The sequence below is a fragment of the Musa acuminata genome, chromosome BXJ1-4 (genome assembly GCF_036884655.1).
Source record: "Musa acuminata AAA Group cultivar baxijiao chromosome BXJ1-4, Cavendish_Baxijiao_AAA, whole genome shotgun sequence".
Taxonomy (NCBI): domain Eukaryota; kingdom Viridiplantae; phylum Streptophyta; class Magnoliopsida; order Zingiberales; family Musaceae; genus Musa; species Musa acuminata.
Window position 1 is genome coordinate 20,808,034 of NC_088330.1, and position 16,588 is coordinate 20,824,621.

The 16,588-nt window shown below is 37.5% G+C and overlaps 1 pseudogene; it reads left to right on the forward strand.

Moving 5' to 3' along the window:
• Nucleotides 1-1,690: 1,690 nt before the first annotated feature.
• On the forward strand, nt 1,691-11,396 carry LOC135672101 (uncharacterized; annotated as a pseudogene).
• Nucleotides 11,397-16,588: the final 5,192 nt, after the last annotated feature.

Sequence of the window (16,588 nt, forward strand, 5' to 3'; positions counted from 1 at the left end):
TCATTCGATCATATTATACCATATTAAGAATTATGGGCTTATTCATGAATAATCATTCAAATCAATTCAAGGTAGATTCATGAGTAATCTACATTCATGCATTAGGAATATGAATGTCATTCAGTGTATTTAATGGATTCATTCCCTTTGTACTTGGCCTTTGTACTATATAAACAAGGCTAACTCCCTTTGTAAGTAGGATAATTCAGAAGTGTATTCAACTTTCAATATCGGTGAGTGTTTTGTTTTTAAGTTCTCACATGAACTTTAGAACTTATCAAGCTTTTCTGCTTATGGCGTTCAAAACCCAAAAATCTTTGTTTTTCCTTTCAACTTATCAAGCTTCTTAGTTTATGGCATTTTAAGGGAATCAAAGTGCTATTCTAATTACTTCATCAAATTTTCATTGATAAAGTGATTAGAATAGTTTCCCTAACTTTAATCTTGAATGATCCGTCTTGTTTCAATTCGTTGGAGGGGGTCAATTTGCATTCCATATGTATCATAACTCTTTAGCTATCGAGGTGTATAGTTGCTAAGTTGATGATTTCAATCATTTGGTCTCAGAGCCAGGTTCAAGTTTGAGGTTTGCATATCCATTTATTTGCTATCTTTTAGAATTTTCTTTTCTCTTCTTCATCTTCTTCGTTTTGCACAATATCTATAATCATTGTTCTTCCTTCATCTTCATTGTTGTGCTTCTTGTGTTATTACTATTCTTCTTTGTAATTCCACACTTTATAGTAAAAAAAAAGATCAAGAAGTCAAAAAAAAAAAAAAGAGAAAATCAAATGTAAAAAAAAAAGAGAGATCAGAATTATAAAAAAAAAAATTATGGATTCAAGGATTTCTTGCAAATTATAGAATTCTATCTTTGTTCATTTGAAGTCTTGTTTCAGTTTGGAAAATTTTCTTCATTCAAAAAAAAAAAAAATTCCTTTGTTCAATTGGTATTTGAATTATAGTCTTTGCTTATAATTAAATTGCATTACACACACCTTTAACTTGGCCTATCTTTTGTTTGCTTTTAAACCTACCCAATTTCACTATTTTTGAATTACCATAATCTGAATTATTTGTTTAGGTATCTTAGTTGATCTAAGAACTCAAATAACAAAACAAGAGAGGTAAAAGGTAAGAGTGGTGAGATATAATTTAACACGAGTGAAGTGAATCAAATCTAGAGCGAAACACGAGAGGGAGTATTGGTGAGGTTGTTCTAACTTTGTTTTTCAGGTTGTATATATGTCTAAAGAGAAAGAAGTGAGTTCTTCATCAAATGATATTTTAGTTCAAGCAATGTAGCAACAATTTAAACGTATGTTCAAAGTGATGGGAGATGTAAGAGATCATCTAGAAAGGCATGATGAGGCAATTAATAGATTGCAAGGTGAACCATGGCATGGGAGACAACCAACCTTTGTCAATGATGAATATGATGGTGGCGATGATGTGGATGATGACCAAGTTACTCTAATTGGTCAATATGTTAATCCTAGGAGACAAACTAGGAGGGGACGTTTTGATGGTGTGGATAGAAACATATGTAGTATCAAAATGAAAATTTCTTCTTTTCAAGGGAAGAATAATCTAGATACTTATTTGGAGTGGGAACGAAAAGTGGAGATGATATTTGAATGTCACAACTACTCCTAAGAGAAAAAGGTAAAATTAGCCGTTGTTGAATTTTTTTGATTATGCTATTGTTTGGTGGGATCAATTGTGTAAAGATAGGCATAGAAATGGTGAAAGGCCCATGGATACTTGGTCGGAGATGAAACAAATCATAAGGAGGAGATTTGTCCCTAGCTATTACTATAGGGATTTGTATCAACAACTACAAACCTTGACATAAGGTTCCATGAGTGTTGATGAGTATCACAGGAGATGGAGATAGCCATGATAAGGGCTAATATGGAGGAAGATCGTGAGGCCACCACGACTCGATTCCTAAGTGGATTAAACAAGAACATTGCTGATCTTGTAGAGTTGCAACATTATTTGGAGATTGAGGACATGGTGAATGTGGCCATGAAGATTGAGAGGCAACTCAAACGAAAAGGCACAAGGTATGATTCAAAACCTTATTCGAGTTCTTCTTCTTGGAAACCAAATTGAAATAAAAAGGATGATAAACCCATTATTAAGCCTAAAATTGATGAAACTAAAGGTAAGAATGAATCAGGCAACAAGGGTAAAGGTGAGAATCTACCTAATCAAACTAGAGGTATTAAGTGTTTTAAGTGCCTTGGTCATGGACATGTGGCACGTGAATGTCCTAATAAGAGAGTTATGATCATGAGGGATAGAATTGTGGAATCTGAAAGTGAGAGAGAGGATGATGATGACATTCTAGAGGATGCTAGTGATGTAGAGTATGCTAAAGGTGAAAATCTAGTTGTTCAATGCACACTTAGTTTGCAAAATAAAAATGATGAACATGGTGAACAACGTGAAAATCCGTTTCATACTCATTGTTTGATTGCTAACAAGTTGTGTAATGTGATTATTGATAGTGGAAGTTGTACAAATGTGGCAAGCACCTTGCTCGTGGAGAAACTGAAATTACTTACTATCAAGCATTCAAAACCTTACAAGTTACAATGGTTGAATGATAGTGGTGTAGTAAAGGTAAATCGGCAAGTGTTAGTTTCTTTTTCAATTGGTAGATATAAGGACGAAGTTTGGTGTGATGTGGTACCTATGTATGCTGGTCATATGTTATTGGGGAGACCTTAGCAGTATGATCGAAGGGTAATACATGATGGGTTCAAGAACCGTTAATCTTTGATCATGGATGGACAGAAATATCGGTTTGGACCTTTGCATCCAAAGATAATTTTTAAAGACCAAATGTGCTTAAAACAACAATATAAAGAGCTTGGTCTTTATTAACTAGAAGTTTGGGGAGGGAACAAGAAAGAGATAAAAAAGAAAATGATGAGTTGAGTGGTAAAAATAAGAGTATTGGGAAACACAAGGGGAGAGAAAACAAGGAAAGCTTGAGTGAAAGAAAAATAAGTGTTTATGCCAAAATGAGTGATGTGAAGAAAGCCTTAACCATGAGGCAGCCCTTGTACTTTTGTACAAGGATGTTTTGATTACTTCTAACAAAATTGATAAGAGTTTGCACAGTGTTATTGTTGATCTTTTGCAGGAAAATGAGGATCTCTTTCCCGAAGAAGTTCCTAATGGTTTGCCACCAATTAGAGGAATTGAGCATCAAATTGATTTCATTCCAGGTGCGAGCTTACCAAATAAGCCAGCATATAGATGCAACCCCGAAGAGACCAAGGAAATCCAAAAGTAAGTAAGTGAGCTTATGAAAAGGGGTATGTGCGAGAAAGCATGAGTCCATGTGTCATTCCTGTTCTGATGGTGCCTAAGAAGGATGGATCTTGGAGAATGTGTGTTGATTGCCGAGCCATCAACAAAATCACGGTAAAGTGTAGACATCCTATTCCTAGGCTAGATGATATGTTGGATGAATTACATGGTTCTTGTGTGTTTTCAAAAATTAATTTAAAATATAGATATCATCAAATAAGAATGCATGAGGGTGATGAATGAAAAACCGCTTTCAAAACTAAATATGATTTATATGAATGGTTGGTTATGCCTTTTGGCCTAACTAATGCACCTAGTACTTTCATGAGATTGATGAATCATATTTTACGTGCTTACATTGGAAAGTTTATAGTTATTTATTCTGATGATATACTTGTGTATAGCAAAAGTTTAAATGAGCATGTAACACATTTAAAAGCTGTTTTTGACGCGCTTAGAAAAGAAAAGTTATATGCTAATATAAAGAAATGCACTTTTTGCACTAATGAAATTACTTTTCTTGGATATGTTATTAATGATAAAGGAATACATGTTGATAAAGAAAAAGTGAAAGTAATTAGGCGTTAGGTCCAGCCCATATGTGGGTTTGGACATATTGGGCAGTTTGAGCTCAAATGAAAGAAATTAAAAAGAGGAGAGAGAAGGTGAGGAAAATAGATCAGATTGCAGCGTGCAACGTGCGGCGGCGTGCAGAGGAAAGAGGAGAGAGAAATAGAGAGAGAAAGATTAGGTTTCTGAGTTTTCTGCTTGACGATCTGTGGTCAAACGTTGTCAGTTTCGGCCTAAATTTTATGTGGAGAATCCTTGCAGCAAACTCTACAATCCTAACGGTGTTGATCTGCAATTTACCCTCTCTAAGGTACTTTCCTGCGATATCCACTTTGTGAGACCTAGAATTCTCTTTTGAGGAGATCCATCCTATATGATGAATATATGCTATTCTTGAGCCAAGATCTATGAGCTTGATATTATTCTAATCCTCTAGTTATTCTAGAGAAGACCTACTATAAACCTGTTATCATTACTATTGATAATGGAAGTTTGAGGTGGACTACGGTCCCGTGGTTTTTCCCACATTGTGTTTTCCACGTTAAAAAGATTTGGTCTCACTGTGTGATTGGTTTTTTGCTCTATTGTTTATGCTGTGCTGGTTGATATTTACATTTGGATATCAAGTTGATATTTTGATGAGGAACCCATTTTGATACACAAAGAGGGAAAAGAATATTCCGCTTTAATATGTTTTTCCCAACAAGTGGTATCGGAGCAACAGGTTATTTGGTGCTAGTTTTTCTTGTGTGATTGAAATGGAGCAATCAGATGGTATAATTAAATTTAACTCATCAAATTATTTCACTTGGAGGCGTCTGATGGAAGATTTGCTATATTGCAAAGATTTGTATAAGCCTATCAAGGTTAAAGATAAACCTTCTACTATAGACGATGAAGAATGAGAAGTTCAACATAGAAAAGCTATTGCCTATATTAGAAGATGGATGGATATAAACTTGCATGAGCATATTTCAGATGAAACCAAAGCTGATGTTGTTTGACAAAGGTTAGAAAACCTCTTTGCGAAAAAGATAGTGGGAAATAGAATTTCTCTCCTCAGAAGGCTTGTAAATTTGAAGTATAAAGATGGTGGTAATATTGTTGAGCACATAAGCCTATTTCAGAGTCTTGCAAACAAGTTGGTTGCTATGAAAATGAATATAGATGATGAGATACAGGGATTATTACTTCTCAGCTCTTTACCAGAAAGTTGGAAAACATATGTGGTGACTATTTGTAACTCCACGCCAGAGGGGACTCTAACTATAGATATGGTTAAAGACAGTTTGCTAAATGAAGATGCCAGAAGGAAAGAACAGGGTGAATCTTCTTTTGGGGCATTTGTTACTGAAAAACAAGAAAGACGTGGAAGAAGTCATAGCAGAAATCCATATGGTTATAGAGGAAGATCCAAGTCTAGAAGAGATATCAAATATTTTCACTGTAACAGGCCAGGTCACATGAAGAAAGAGTGTAGGTTTTGGAAGCGAGAACAGAATGAAATGAAGAAAAATGAGAAAGAGATCAATACAGTTGCTGTTGAAGGTAATATCACTATTGTCTATGATGAAGGTTGTGTTAGTCTTGTAGCTTAGGACAGCAATTGGGTAATTGACTCTGGTGCTTCATTTTATGTTACTTCTCATAGTGATTTCTTTAGATCTTACACTGCTGGTGAGTTTGGTAATGTTAGAATGGGAAACAGTGATACATCTAAGATTGTGGGTATTGGAGATATTTGCTTGGAGACCAATATTTGGAGCAAATTGATACTCAAAGATGTAAGGCATGTTCCAGATATTCGTCTTAACTTGATATCTACAGGTAGACTTGATGATGAGGATTTTGCACACTATTTTGGTGAAAGCAAATGTAAACTTACTAAAGGTTCTCTGATTGTGGCAAAAGGAAAGAAGATTAACTCTTTTTATATCATGGAAGCTAAGCTACACAAAGGAGAGATTAATGTAATTTGAAAAGGTGAAAGTATAGATCTTTGGCATAAGAGGCTTGGACATATCAGTGAGAAGGGACTTCAAACTCTTGCTAGAAAGCAGTTCTTACCAGAGTTGCAAGGTACATCTCTTAAATCTTGTGATCATTGCTTAGCTGAAAAAACACATAGAGTTGCATTTCAGACATATCCATCATCTAGAAGATCAGATGTTATTGATTTAGTTCATACTGATGTTTGTACTATGCAAACTAGAACTCTTTGAGGTGCTCTTTATTTTATTACTTTTATTGATGACCATTCTAGAAAAGTGTGGGCTTTTGCTTTGAAATCTAAAGACCAAGTACTCGATGCTTTCAAGGAGTTTCATGTCAATGTTGAAAGAGAAACTGACAGAAAACTAAAGTGTATTCGATCATATAATGGTGGTGAGTACAGGGGTCCTTTTGAGAATTATTGCAGGTTTCATGGTATCAGGCTTGAGAAAATAGTTCCTAAAACTCCTCAACAGAACGATGTGGCAGAAAGGATGAACAGAACCATTGAAGAAAAGATTAGGTGTATGCTTTCTCACGCCAAGTTACCGAAGTCATTTTTGGGGGAGGCTATGAGAACTACAGTTGACCTGATAAATCTTTCTCCATCAGTTCCTCTGCAAGGTAATGTTCCAAAGAGAGTATGGAGAGGAAAATATATATCTTATAATCACTTAAGAGTCTTTGGGTGTAAAGCATTTGTTCATATTCCCAAAGATGAAAGGTCCAAGCTTGATAATAAGGCAAAAGCATGTATCTTCTTGGGATATGGTCATGAAGAGTTTGGGTACAGATTATGGGATCTAGTGAACAAGAAGATTATTAGAAGCAGAGATGTTGTGTTTCTAGAAGACTAATTATTTGATGATGGTGATAATGTTGAGAAGCCAGAAACCTCTGTTTATATTTCTTGGAGTTTGGGTCCAGTTCCTTCACCTATAGTTCATGATGATCATGGGGGAGATGAACAAGAAGATTGTTGTGAGAATACTAGTGATGATACACCTACAGTTGATGATGCTGAACCAACTGAACAGGCACCTCCACCACCAGTTGAGATTCCATTGAGAAGATCCACTAGAGAGCGATAACCCTCTACCAGATATCCTCCATATGAGTATGTTATGCTTACTGACGGGGGAGAGCCAGAAACTTACCAAGAAGCTATTCTACATGAGAATAAGAATGAGTGGGTTAAAGCCATGCAAGAAGAGATGAGATCTCTGCTTGAGAACCACACCTATAACTTGGTAAAGTTGCCTAAAGAGAAGAAAGTTCTCAAGAACAAGTGGGTTTATAAATTGAAGACTGAAAACAATAGCTCATAACAAAGATACAAGGCAAGACTAGTTGTGAAAGGATTCAATCAGAAGAAAGGTATTGACTTTGAAGAAATATTTTCTCTAGTTGTGAAAATGTCCTCTATCCGAGTTGTTCTTGGTTTGGCTGCCCGCTTAAATTTAGAAGTTGAGCAACTTGATGTAAAAACAACATTTGTTCATGGTGACTTAGAAGAAGAAATTTACATGGAGCAACTAGAAGGTTTCAAAGTCAAGGGAAAAGAAAATCTGGTATGTAAGCTTAAGAAAAGCTTATATGGACTCAAACAAGCACCTAGACAGTGGTACAAGAAGTTTGATTCCTTTATGATGAGCCAAGGGTATGATAGAACCACATCTGATCATTGTGTGTTTAGGAAGAAATTTTCAGATGATGATTTTATTATTTTACTGTTATATGTTGATGATATGCTGATTGTTGGCCATGATGTTGGAAAAATTGGAAAGCTTAAAAGAGAGCTAAGTAAGTCTTTTTCCATGAAAGACTTGGGATCGGTGAACCAAATACTTGGCATGAAGATTCTTCGTGATAGGAAGAAAAGGAAGATTTGGCTATCTCAGGAGACTTACATTGAAAAGGTTCTTGAAAGATTCAACATTAGTAAAGCCAAAGCAGTTTGTTCCCCACTTGCAGGTCATTTCAAGCTTAATTCGAAATAATGTCCTACAAGTAAGAAAGAAAAAGAAGAAATGTTCAAAGTGTCTTACTCATCTGCAGTAGGCAGTTTGATGTATGCTATGGTTTGTATTAGGCCAGATATAGCTCATGCAGTTGGACTTGTTAGTCAATTTCTCTCTAATCCTGGAAAGGAACATTGGGCAGTAGTGAAATGGATATTAAGATATCTAAAAGGTACTTCCAAGTTGTGTTTATGTTTTGGTAATGATGAACCTGTGTTAGAAGGCTACACAGATGCAGACATGGCAGGTGATACTGATTCCAGGAAGTCCACTTCGGGATTCTTGATGACATTTGCAGGAGGAGCAGTCTCTTGGCAGTCTAAGTTACAGAAGTGTGTTGCTCTATCAACCACAGAAGCAGAATACATAGCAATTACTGAAGCCTACAAGGAAGCTTTATGGATGAAAAAGTTTCTACATGAATTGGGCTTAAAACAAGAAGGATATACTATTTACTGTGACAGTCAGAGCGCCATTCACCTCTCCAAGAATTCAACATACAATTCTAGATCCAAGCATATTGATGTAAGATATCACTGGATTCGTGATGTGCTTGAGATGAAAGAATTACAATTAGAAAAAGTACATACCAATGATAATGGTTCAGATATGTTGACAAAGACTTTGCCTAAGGAGAAGCTTGAAGCATGTAGGCGAAGAGCGGGCTTGGTACAGCCCACCATATGAGCTGGAGGGGGAGAATTGTTGGGTCCAGCCCATATGTGGGCTTGGACATATTGGGCAGTTTGAGCCCAAAAGAAAGAAATTAAAAAGAGGAGAGGGAAGGTGAGAAAAATAGATCAGATTGTAGCGTGCAACATGCAATGGCGTGCAGAGGAAAGAGGAGAGAGAAATAGAGAGAGAAAGATTAGGTTTCTGAGTTTTCTACTTAACGATCTGTGGCCAAACGTTGTTAGTTTCGGCCTAAATTTTATGTGGAGAATTCATGCAGCAAACTCTACAATCCTAACGTGTTGATCTGCAATTTACCCTCTCTAAGGTACTTTTCTGCGATATCCACTTTGTGAGACCTAGAATTCTCTTTTGAGGAGATCCATCCTATATGATAAAGATATGCTATTCTTGAGCTAAGATCTATGATCTTGATGTTATTCTGATCCTCTAGTTATTCTAGAGAAGACCTACTGTAAACCTGTTATCGTTACTATTGATAGTGGAAGTTTGAGGTGGACTACGGTCCCGTGGTTTTTCCCACATTGGGTTTTTCACATTAAAAAGATTTGGTCTCACTGTGTGATTGGTTTTTTGCTCTATTGTTTATGTTGTGCTGGTTGATATTTACATTTGGATATCAAGTTGGTATTTTGATGAGGAACCCATTTTGATACACAAAGAGGGAAAAGAATATTCCGCTTTAACAGGTTTTTCCCAACATTAGGGAATGGTCAAAACCTACTAGTGTTAGTGATGTTAGAAGTTTTCATGGTCTTGCTAGCTTTTATAGAAGATTCATTAAGGTGCACCATTAACTGAATGCATAAAAAAGAATATGATATTTAGATGGGGTGAAAAACAAGATGATGCTTTTAACTTGCTTAAAGACAAACTCAGTTCAACACCTTTGCCTGCTTTACCGAACTTTGCTAAAACTTTTGAGATTGAGTATGATGCGAGTGGAATAGGAATTGGAGTCTTAATGCAAGAAGGCAGACCCATTGCGTTCTTTAGTGAGAAGCTAAGTAGAGCAAGTCTTAAATACTCGATATATGACAAGGAGTTTTACGCTTTAGTAAGAGTATTAGAGACTTGGCAGTACTATCTTTGGGACAAGGAATTCATTATACACACCGATCATGAGTCCTTGAAATATCTAAAAGGACAAAGGAAGTTAAACCGTAGGCATGCAAAATGGGTAAAGTTTATTGAATCCTTTCGATACATCATCAAGTATAAACAAGGTAAGGAAAATGTGGTTGCCGATGCTCTTTCTAGAAGGTATGCTCTAATTTCTCAACTTGATGCAAAATTATTGGGTTTTGAGTACATTAAAAATTTATACAATTCAGATCATGATTTTGCTAATATTTATAGGGCATGTGAGAAAGGGGGTTTTGACAAGTTCTTTAAGCATGATGGTTTTCTTTTTTAAAGAAAATAAGTTGCGTGTTCCTCAATGTTCAATGAGAGAATTACTTGTGAGAGAGGCACATAGTGGAGGTTTAATGGGGCATTTTGGGGTTAGAAAAACTTTAGATGTGTTAAGTGATCATTTCGTTTGGCCGCACATGAAAAGAGATATTGAGAAATTATGTGAGAATTGCATTACTTGTAAACAAGCTAAATCTAAAGTAATGCCTCATGGATTGTATACTCCTCTTCCTATAACTAGTGAACCTTGGGTTGATATATCGATGGACTTTATCTTAGGTTTACCAAGGTCAAAAGGAGGGAGAGATTCTATTTTTGTTGTTGTTGACAGGTTTAGCAAGATGACACATTTCATTCCTTGCCACAAAACAGATGATACAACACATGTTGCAGGGCTGTTCTTCAAAGAAATTGTAAGATTACATGGCATTCCAAAGACAATTGTAAGTGATAGAGATGTGAAGTTCCTTAACCACTTTTGGAAAACACTTTGGAGCAAGTTGGGTACAAGGCTGTTGTATTCAACCACTTGTCATCCACAAATAGATAGACAAACGGAGGTAGTAAATTGAACTTTCTCAACACTTTTGAGGGTCATAATTCAAAAGAATTTAAAAAATTGGGAGGAATGTTTGCCGCATGTGGAGTTTGCTTATAATAGAAGTGTGCATGCTACAACAAACTATTCCCCATTTGAAGTTGTGTACGGGGTCAATCCATTAACTCCTATAGATTTGCTACCTTTACCATTGGACAATGCTAATTTGGATGGTAAGCAAAAAGCTGATTTTGTCAAAGCATTACATGAAAGAGTCCGGACACAAATTGAAAAGAAAACTCTAAAATATGAGAAAACAACACAACAAAGGCCGAAAGCAAGTAGTATTTAAACTTGGTGATTGAGTTTGGGTACACTTGAGGAAGGAAAGATTTTCTAACCAAAGAAAGTATAAACTAATACCAAGAGAAGATGGTCCATTTCGAGTCTTCCAAAAAATAAATGACAATGCATACAAGCTGGAACTACCAGGTGAGTATGGCAATGTTTGTGCAACCTTTAATGTTTCTGATTTATCTTCGTTTGATGTAGGTGATGAAGGTGCTGATTCGAGGATGAATCCTTTCGAGGAAAGGGGGAATGATATGAATGAGCAAGTTGATTATAATTTTGCTAAGGATCCTTTAACTATTCATGGAGGACCAATGACAAGAGTTAAAGCTAAAAGGATAAAAGAAGCCTTAACTTATTTAGTGGAAGGCATTTGGAAGGAGCAAGCTAGTCAAAACATAGTCAAGGTTCTATGTATACAAGAAGAGCATAAAATGGTCAACCTGATTCAAATAAATCCATATCATGAAGAAAAAGTCCAGTCTTGAGAGAAGGATGTATTTTTAGTCTATTTTGAAGAATAAAGGTCATTCAGCCATATTAGACCATATTATGAATTATGGGCTTATTCATGAATAATCATTCAAATCAATTCAAGGTAGATTCATGAGTAATCTACATTCATGCATTAGGAATATGAATGTCATTCAATGTATTTAATGGATTCATTCACTTTGTATTTGGCCTTTGTACTATATAAACAAAGCTAACTCCCTCTGTAAGTAGGACAATTCAGAAGTGTATTCAACTTTTAACACCGGTGAGTGTTTTGTTTTTAGGTTCTTGCATGAACTTTGGAATTTATCAAGCTTTTCTGCTTTTGGTGTTCAAAACCCAAAAATCTTTATTTTTCCTTTCAACTCATCAAGCTTCTTAGATTGTGACGTTTTAAGGGAATCAAAGTGCTATTCTAATTACTTCATCAAATTTTCATTGATAAAGTGATTAGAGTAGTTTCCCTAACTTTAATCTTGAACGATCTGTCTTGTTTCAATTTGTTGGAAGGGGTCAATTTATATTTCATATGTATCATAACTCTTTAGCTATTGAGGTGTATGGTTGCTAAGTTGTTGATTTCCATCAGAATGAGTTCTCCTGGAGAATCTGAGTACAGCAAGACTCGAGGAGAAACCGTGTGGACTTGATAGCACTATACCCCGATATATGGTCTCAAGGATATTGGATTCCCTTATATCGTTTGGGGACTGTGGCCTAGTAGCCTTGTACGTCCACAATCGATGAGGTATAACTCATAGCTAGATTGATATTGGGCCTAGAGGATCTCACACATATGATAGGTTTTGCGATGAGTAGTGGTTCAGATTTGAGATATCCACCAGAGCCCCTATCTGATTGAATATCTAATAAGTATTGAATCTCATATTTTGATGATGAATCCAATTGATAGTGTTTATGATCTTATCTACATTTTAAGTGATGTAGGAAGCTTCAATCAGGAAGAGATAATTAAAGCAGGAAGAATCATGTTGGGTCAGAGTGGAACATGTTAGAAGATTGGACGTCGAGCCGGAGGATCGATCGACATATTGGCAGAAGGATTAAAGCCATGGGTTCAAGCATCAGACTAAGAAGAGCAAAAATTACACCAAGGAAATCAGAGTTGCGAAAGTCAACTGGCCGATTAGGCAATAGGCCACAAGAGAGGACAATGCGCCAAAGAATCGAACGAAGCATCGATGAACCAATGACATATTGGATAACATTTGATTTAAGCTTTATAATAATTGTCTAGATTGAAGTAGGTTTTAGGCATAATTGGGTTAGAATTGGGCTAACTCAATTAGGGGCCAGTTGGACCCATATTTGGGCTTTGTTCGGCCAAGTAAAAGGCCCAAACAATGACCCAACAAATGGAACCATCAGTGGCATAGTCTCCGAGACTATGTCAGGCAGTGGTACCGCCTAGACTCAGTCTCCGAGACTGTCAAGCGGTGGTACCACCAGCTTGGGCGGTGGTATCGCCCAGACATAGTCTCCCAAGCGGTGGTACCGCCAGACTAGGCAATGGTACTATCTAATGTCAATGCTGTAGGCAGTGGTACCACCCAACACAGGTGGTGGTACCGCTAGGACCTGGGAAACGCTATAGCAATCACTTGAGAAACCCCCTCCTCTAGCTCTAAGTTTAGAATTTTGTTTAGGGAGGAGTGAGTGCCTATAAAAGTTTGTCTCCTAAACCTTTAGAAAGGAGAAGAGGGGTGTAAAAGGGTAGTTGATCTTCGCCCATTAAAGGAAGATCGTTAATGGATACTAGTGGCCTCGATGGAAGAGTAATCAGGAGTGGATGTAGGTTATGATGATCGAACCACTATAAAACTTGGTTTGCATTTCAATTTGTGCAATTTACCTTTACTGTAAACTGAATTCTCACTTTCACTACACTTCCGTATACTTTCAAGTTAAACTCTTTGTCGATATGAGTTTTTATCGTATAAAGATTTTTGACTCAATATATTTTTACCACTACACTAATTCACCCCTCCCTCTTAGTGCCGACTCGTGTTAGGAATGAGTCGGCACTAAGGGGGGTGAATTAGCGCGGTGGTAAAATCACAGATTCAAATCATTTTATTTCGATTAAAACCGATTCTGACGAAAATCGTTTCGTAAAGATCTTAACTTGAAATATGTTCATAAATGTATTGAAAGCAATAAGCAAGTAAAATGGTTTGCAGTTAAAGTAAATTGCTCAAGACAAAATGCAAACCAGATTTTATAGTGGTTCAATCGTCATGACCTACATCCGCTGCGTCGATTCCTCTTCAATCGAGGCCACCAGCATCCACTATCAGTCTTCCTTCAATAGGTGAAGACCAACCACCTTTTATAGCTCCTTCTCCTTTTACCGAGTTTAGGAGATAACCCTTATACCCCCACTCACTCCTCTCTCAAACTATTTTAACACTTAGAACTTTGAGAGGAGTTCACACAAGATTACAATAGCATTTCTTTCTTTTTCACTATTAAGTCTTATGTGTTTTAACTAAGGATGAGAGGGGTATTTATAGGCTTCAAGTTGATTCAAACTTGGAGATTAAAAATATCTCATCCCGGGTTTCTTGGGTGTCCCCCTGTGCTAGGCGGTACCATCGCCTAGCACCTTGCCACTAGGCGGTACCACCACCTGCAGCCTCTCGAAGACTATGTTTGGGTGGTACCACCGCCGAGACTGATAGTACCACTGCCTAACATAGTCTCGGAGACTGTGCCACGACGGTGCCACCTCTTGGGTCACTATTTGGGCCTTTTCATTGGGCCCAACATAGTTCATACATAGGCCCAACTAGCCCCTAATTGGGTTAGCCCAATTCCAATCCCAAATATATGCTAACTATGAATTCTAAGATATTTACTAAGCTAAACAAGTCTGTAAGTCTAATTTCTTCCGGCGAGCTTCCGACGATCTTTCGGCGAACTTCCGACGATCTCTCGATAATGTTCTAGCAGACTCCCGGCAAGCTCCTAGACTTCACGATGATCTTCTTGGCAAGTTACGACGAGCTTCTTTGGCAAGCTCCTTGACTTCTCGGTCAATTCCGACAGAACTACCGACAAACTCTCGAACTCCCAATGAAATCACGTTCTTGACTCCGGGACATCATTTTGCTTTATGCCTTGCTATCATAGTTAATCCTGCACATGTAAAACACACTTCAATCTAGATAATTATTACTAAGCATGAATCATGTTGTCCGATATGTCATTGGTCCATCGACGCTTTGTCCGATTCTTCGGTGCATCGTGCTTTCTTGTGGCCTATTGCCCAATCGGCTAGTTTACCTCCGCAACTCTGATATCCTTGGCATAATATCCCCTCTTCTTGGCCCGATGCCCAAAACCGTGGCCCAAAGCCTTCTGTCGATACGTCGATCGATCCTTCTGTTAGGATCGGAGCAGCACTAAGGGGGGGGGGGGGGTGAATTAGTGCAGCGGATTAAAACATTGGTTTCGACAAATCTTTGATATAATAAAAACCGTACTTGAAAAGCTTAACTTGAACACATGTTCGTAAAGGTGTGCAACAAAGGTAATGAGGAAATAAAGCACGTAAGAAGGTTTGCAGTAATGTAAATAGCAATAAGAAAATGCAAACCAGAGATCGCTCCAATTTTAAAGTGGTTCGGTCAAATGACCTACATCCACTTGCGAGGCCCTCTTCGATGAGGCTCCCACCTTCCACTAGCAAATCTCTTGAAGGGGAGGGGAAGGACAAATACCTCTCTTACAACCTTTTATAAGCGGTTCACACTCTTACAAATTTTCAGCAAGAAAGAAGGAGGTGAACACTCTAGCAAATTGAAAACAAGACTTGCTAAGACTTTTCTAAGACCTTTTTCTCAATCTATTGCTTCTCAAAAAGTTATGATCTCAACTGAGAATTGAAGGGTATTTATAGGCCTCAAGAGGATTCAAATTTGGGCTCCAAAATTTGAATTCTCTTTGGTTCCCGATGTTGGCGGTGCCACCGCCTGTCAGTGTCTGACACTGACAGTGTACTAGCGGTGCCACCGCCCAGCCAAGCGGTGCCACCGCCCAGCCAAGCGGTGCCACCGCCTGGCTCTCGGGTGTTGGGCGATGCCACCGCCCAGTCTGGTGGTGCCACCGCCAGACACTTTGGTTCACTAGTTGGGCTTTAAGTCCAGCCCAAACCAAGTCTAATTTTGGGCCTAGTTGGCCTCTAACCAGGATATAGGATTATCTTTTAATCCTAATCCTAATTACATGTGAACTACGTAACTAAAAACATCCTAAGCAAGTTTTCAACCGCGAACGTCGAGTCTTGTTCCGACGAGCTTTCCGACGAACTTCCTACGGACTTCCGATATGCCCTCGGATTTCTTCCGACGGACTCCCAACAAGCTCCCGATCTTGTGATGATTTCAACGAGTAGCTGAGCCTTCTCAGTGATCTCCGCGAACCTCTGACGATCTCTTCGGCGAACTTCTGAAAATTTCGACAAGTTCCTGATTTCTTCTCGGTTGGTTCCGGCAGCATCTCCGACGATTCTTCGGACTCTTAAACGTCCATCGAACTTGACTCCGGTATTCTTGCTTTATGTTTTCTGGTTATCGTAGTTAATCCTACACACTTAACTCAATAATATGGATTAGATCAATTAACCCATCAATTGATTTTATCATCAAAATCCGAGATTCAACAATCTCCCCCTTTTTGATGATGACAATCAATTGATGACGGAGTTAAACATAACTCCCCCTATCTATATGCCATATTATGAGAAGATAAAAACACTTGAATTCCATCCCATTAAATTCAAGCATAAACCGATAAGTTCTAATCATTGAACTTATCGTTATTCTCAGTAAATACGAAACTTCGATGAAAATCATTTTCAAGTCGAATGATAAGGGACAATTTTTTACTACAACAGGAGTTAAAGATTTTCAATATGAATTTCATGATATAAATGTAAGGCATGCTTTCAATATGATCAACCAATCTTGCGATATTCTCAAAGATTTTGTAAGGCATATAAGACATTCATATCACACAAGCTTTTGCAATTCATATAAGTCATGCTATCAAAATGGTACAAGTCATCACTTTTCTCCCCCTTTGTCATCAACAAAAAGGAGATGAGACTTGAAGCACACAATTTGTGATCATAAAATCATTAGAGAAAGAATTCAGCATTAAG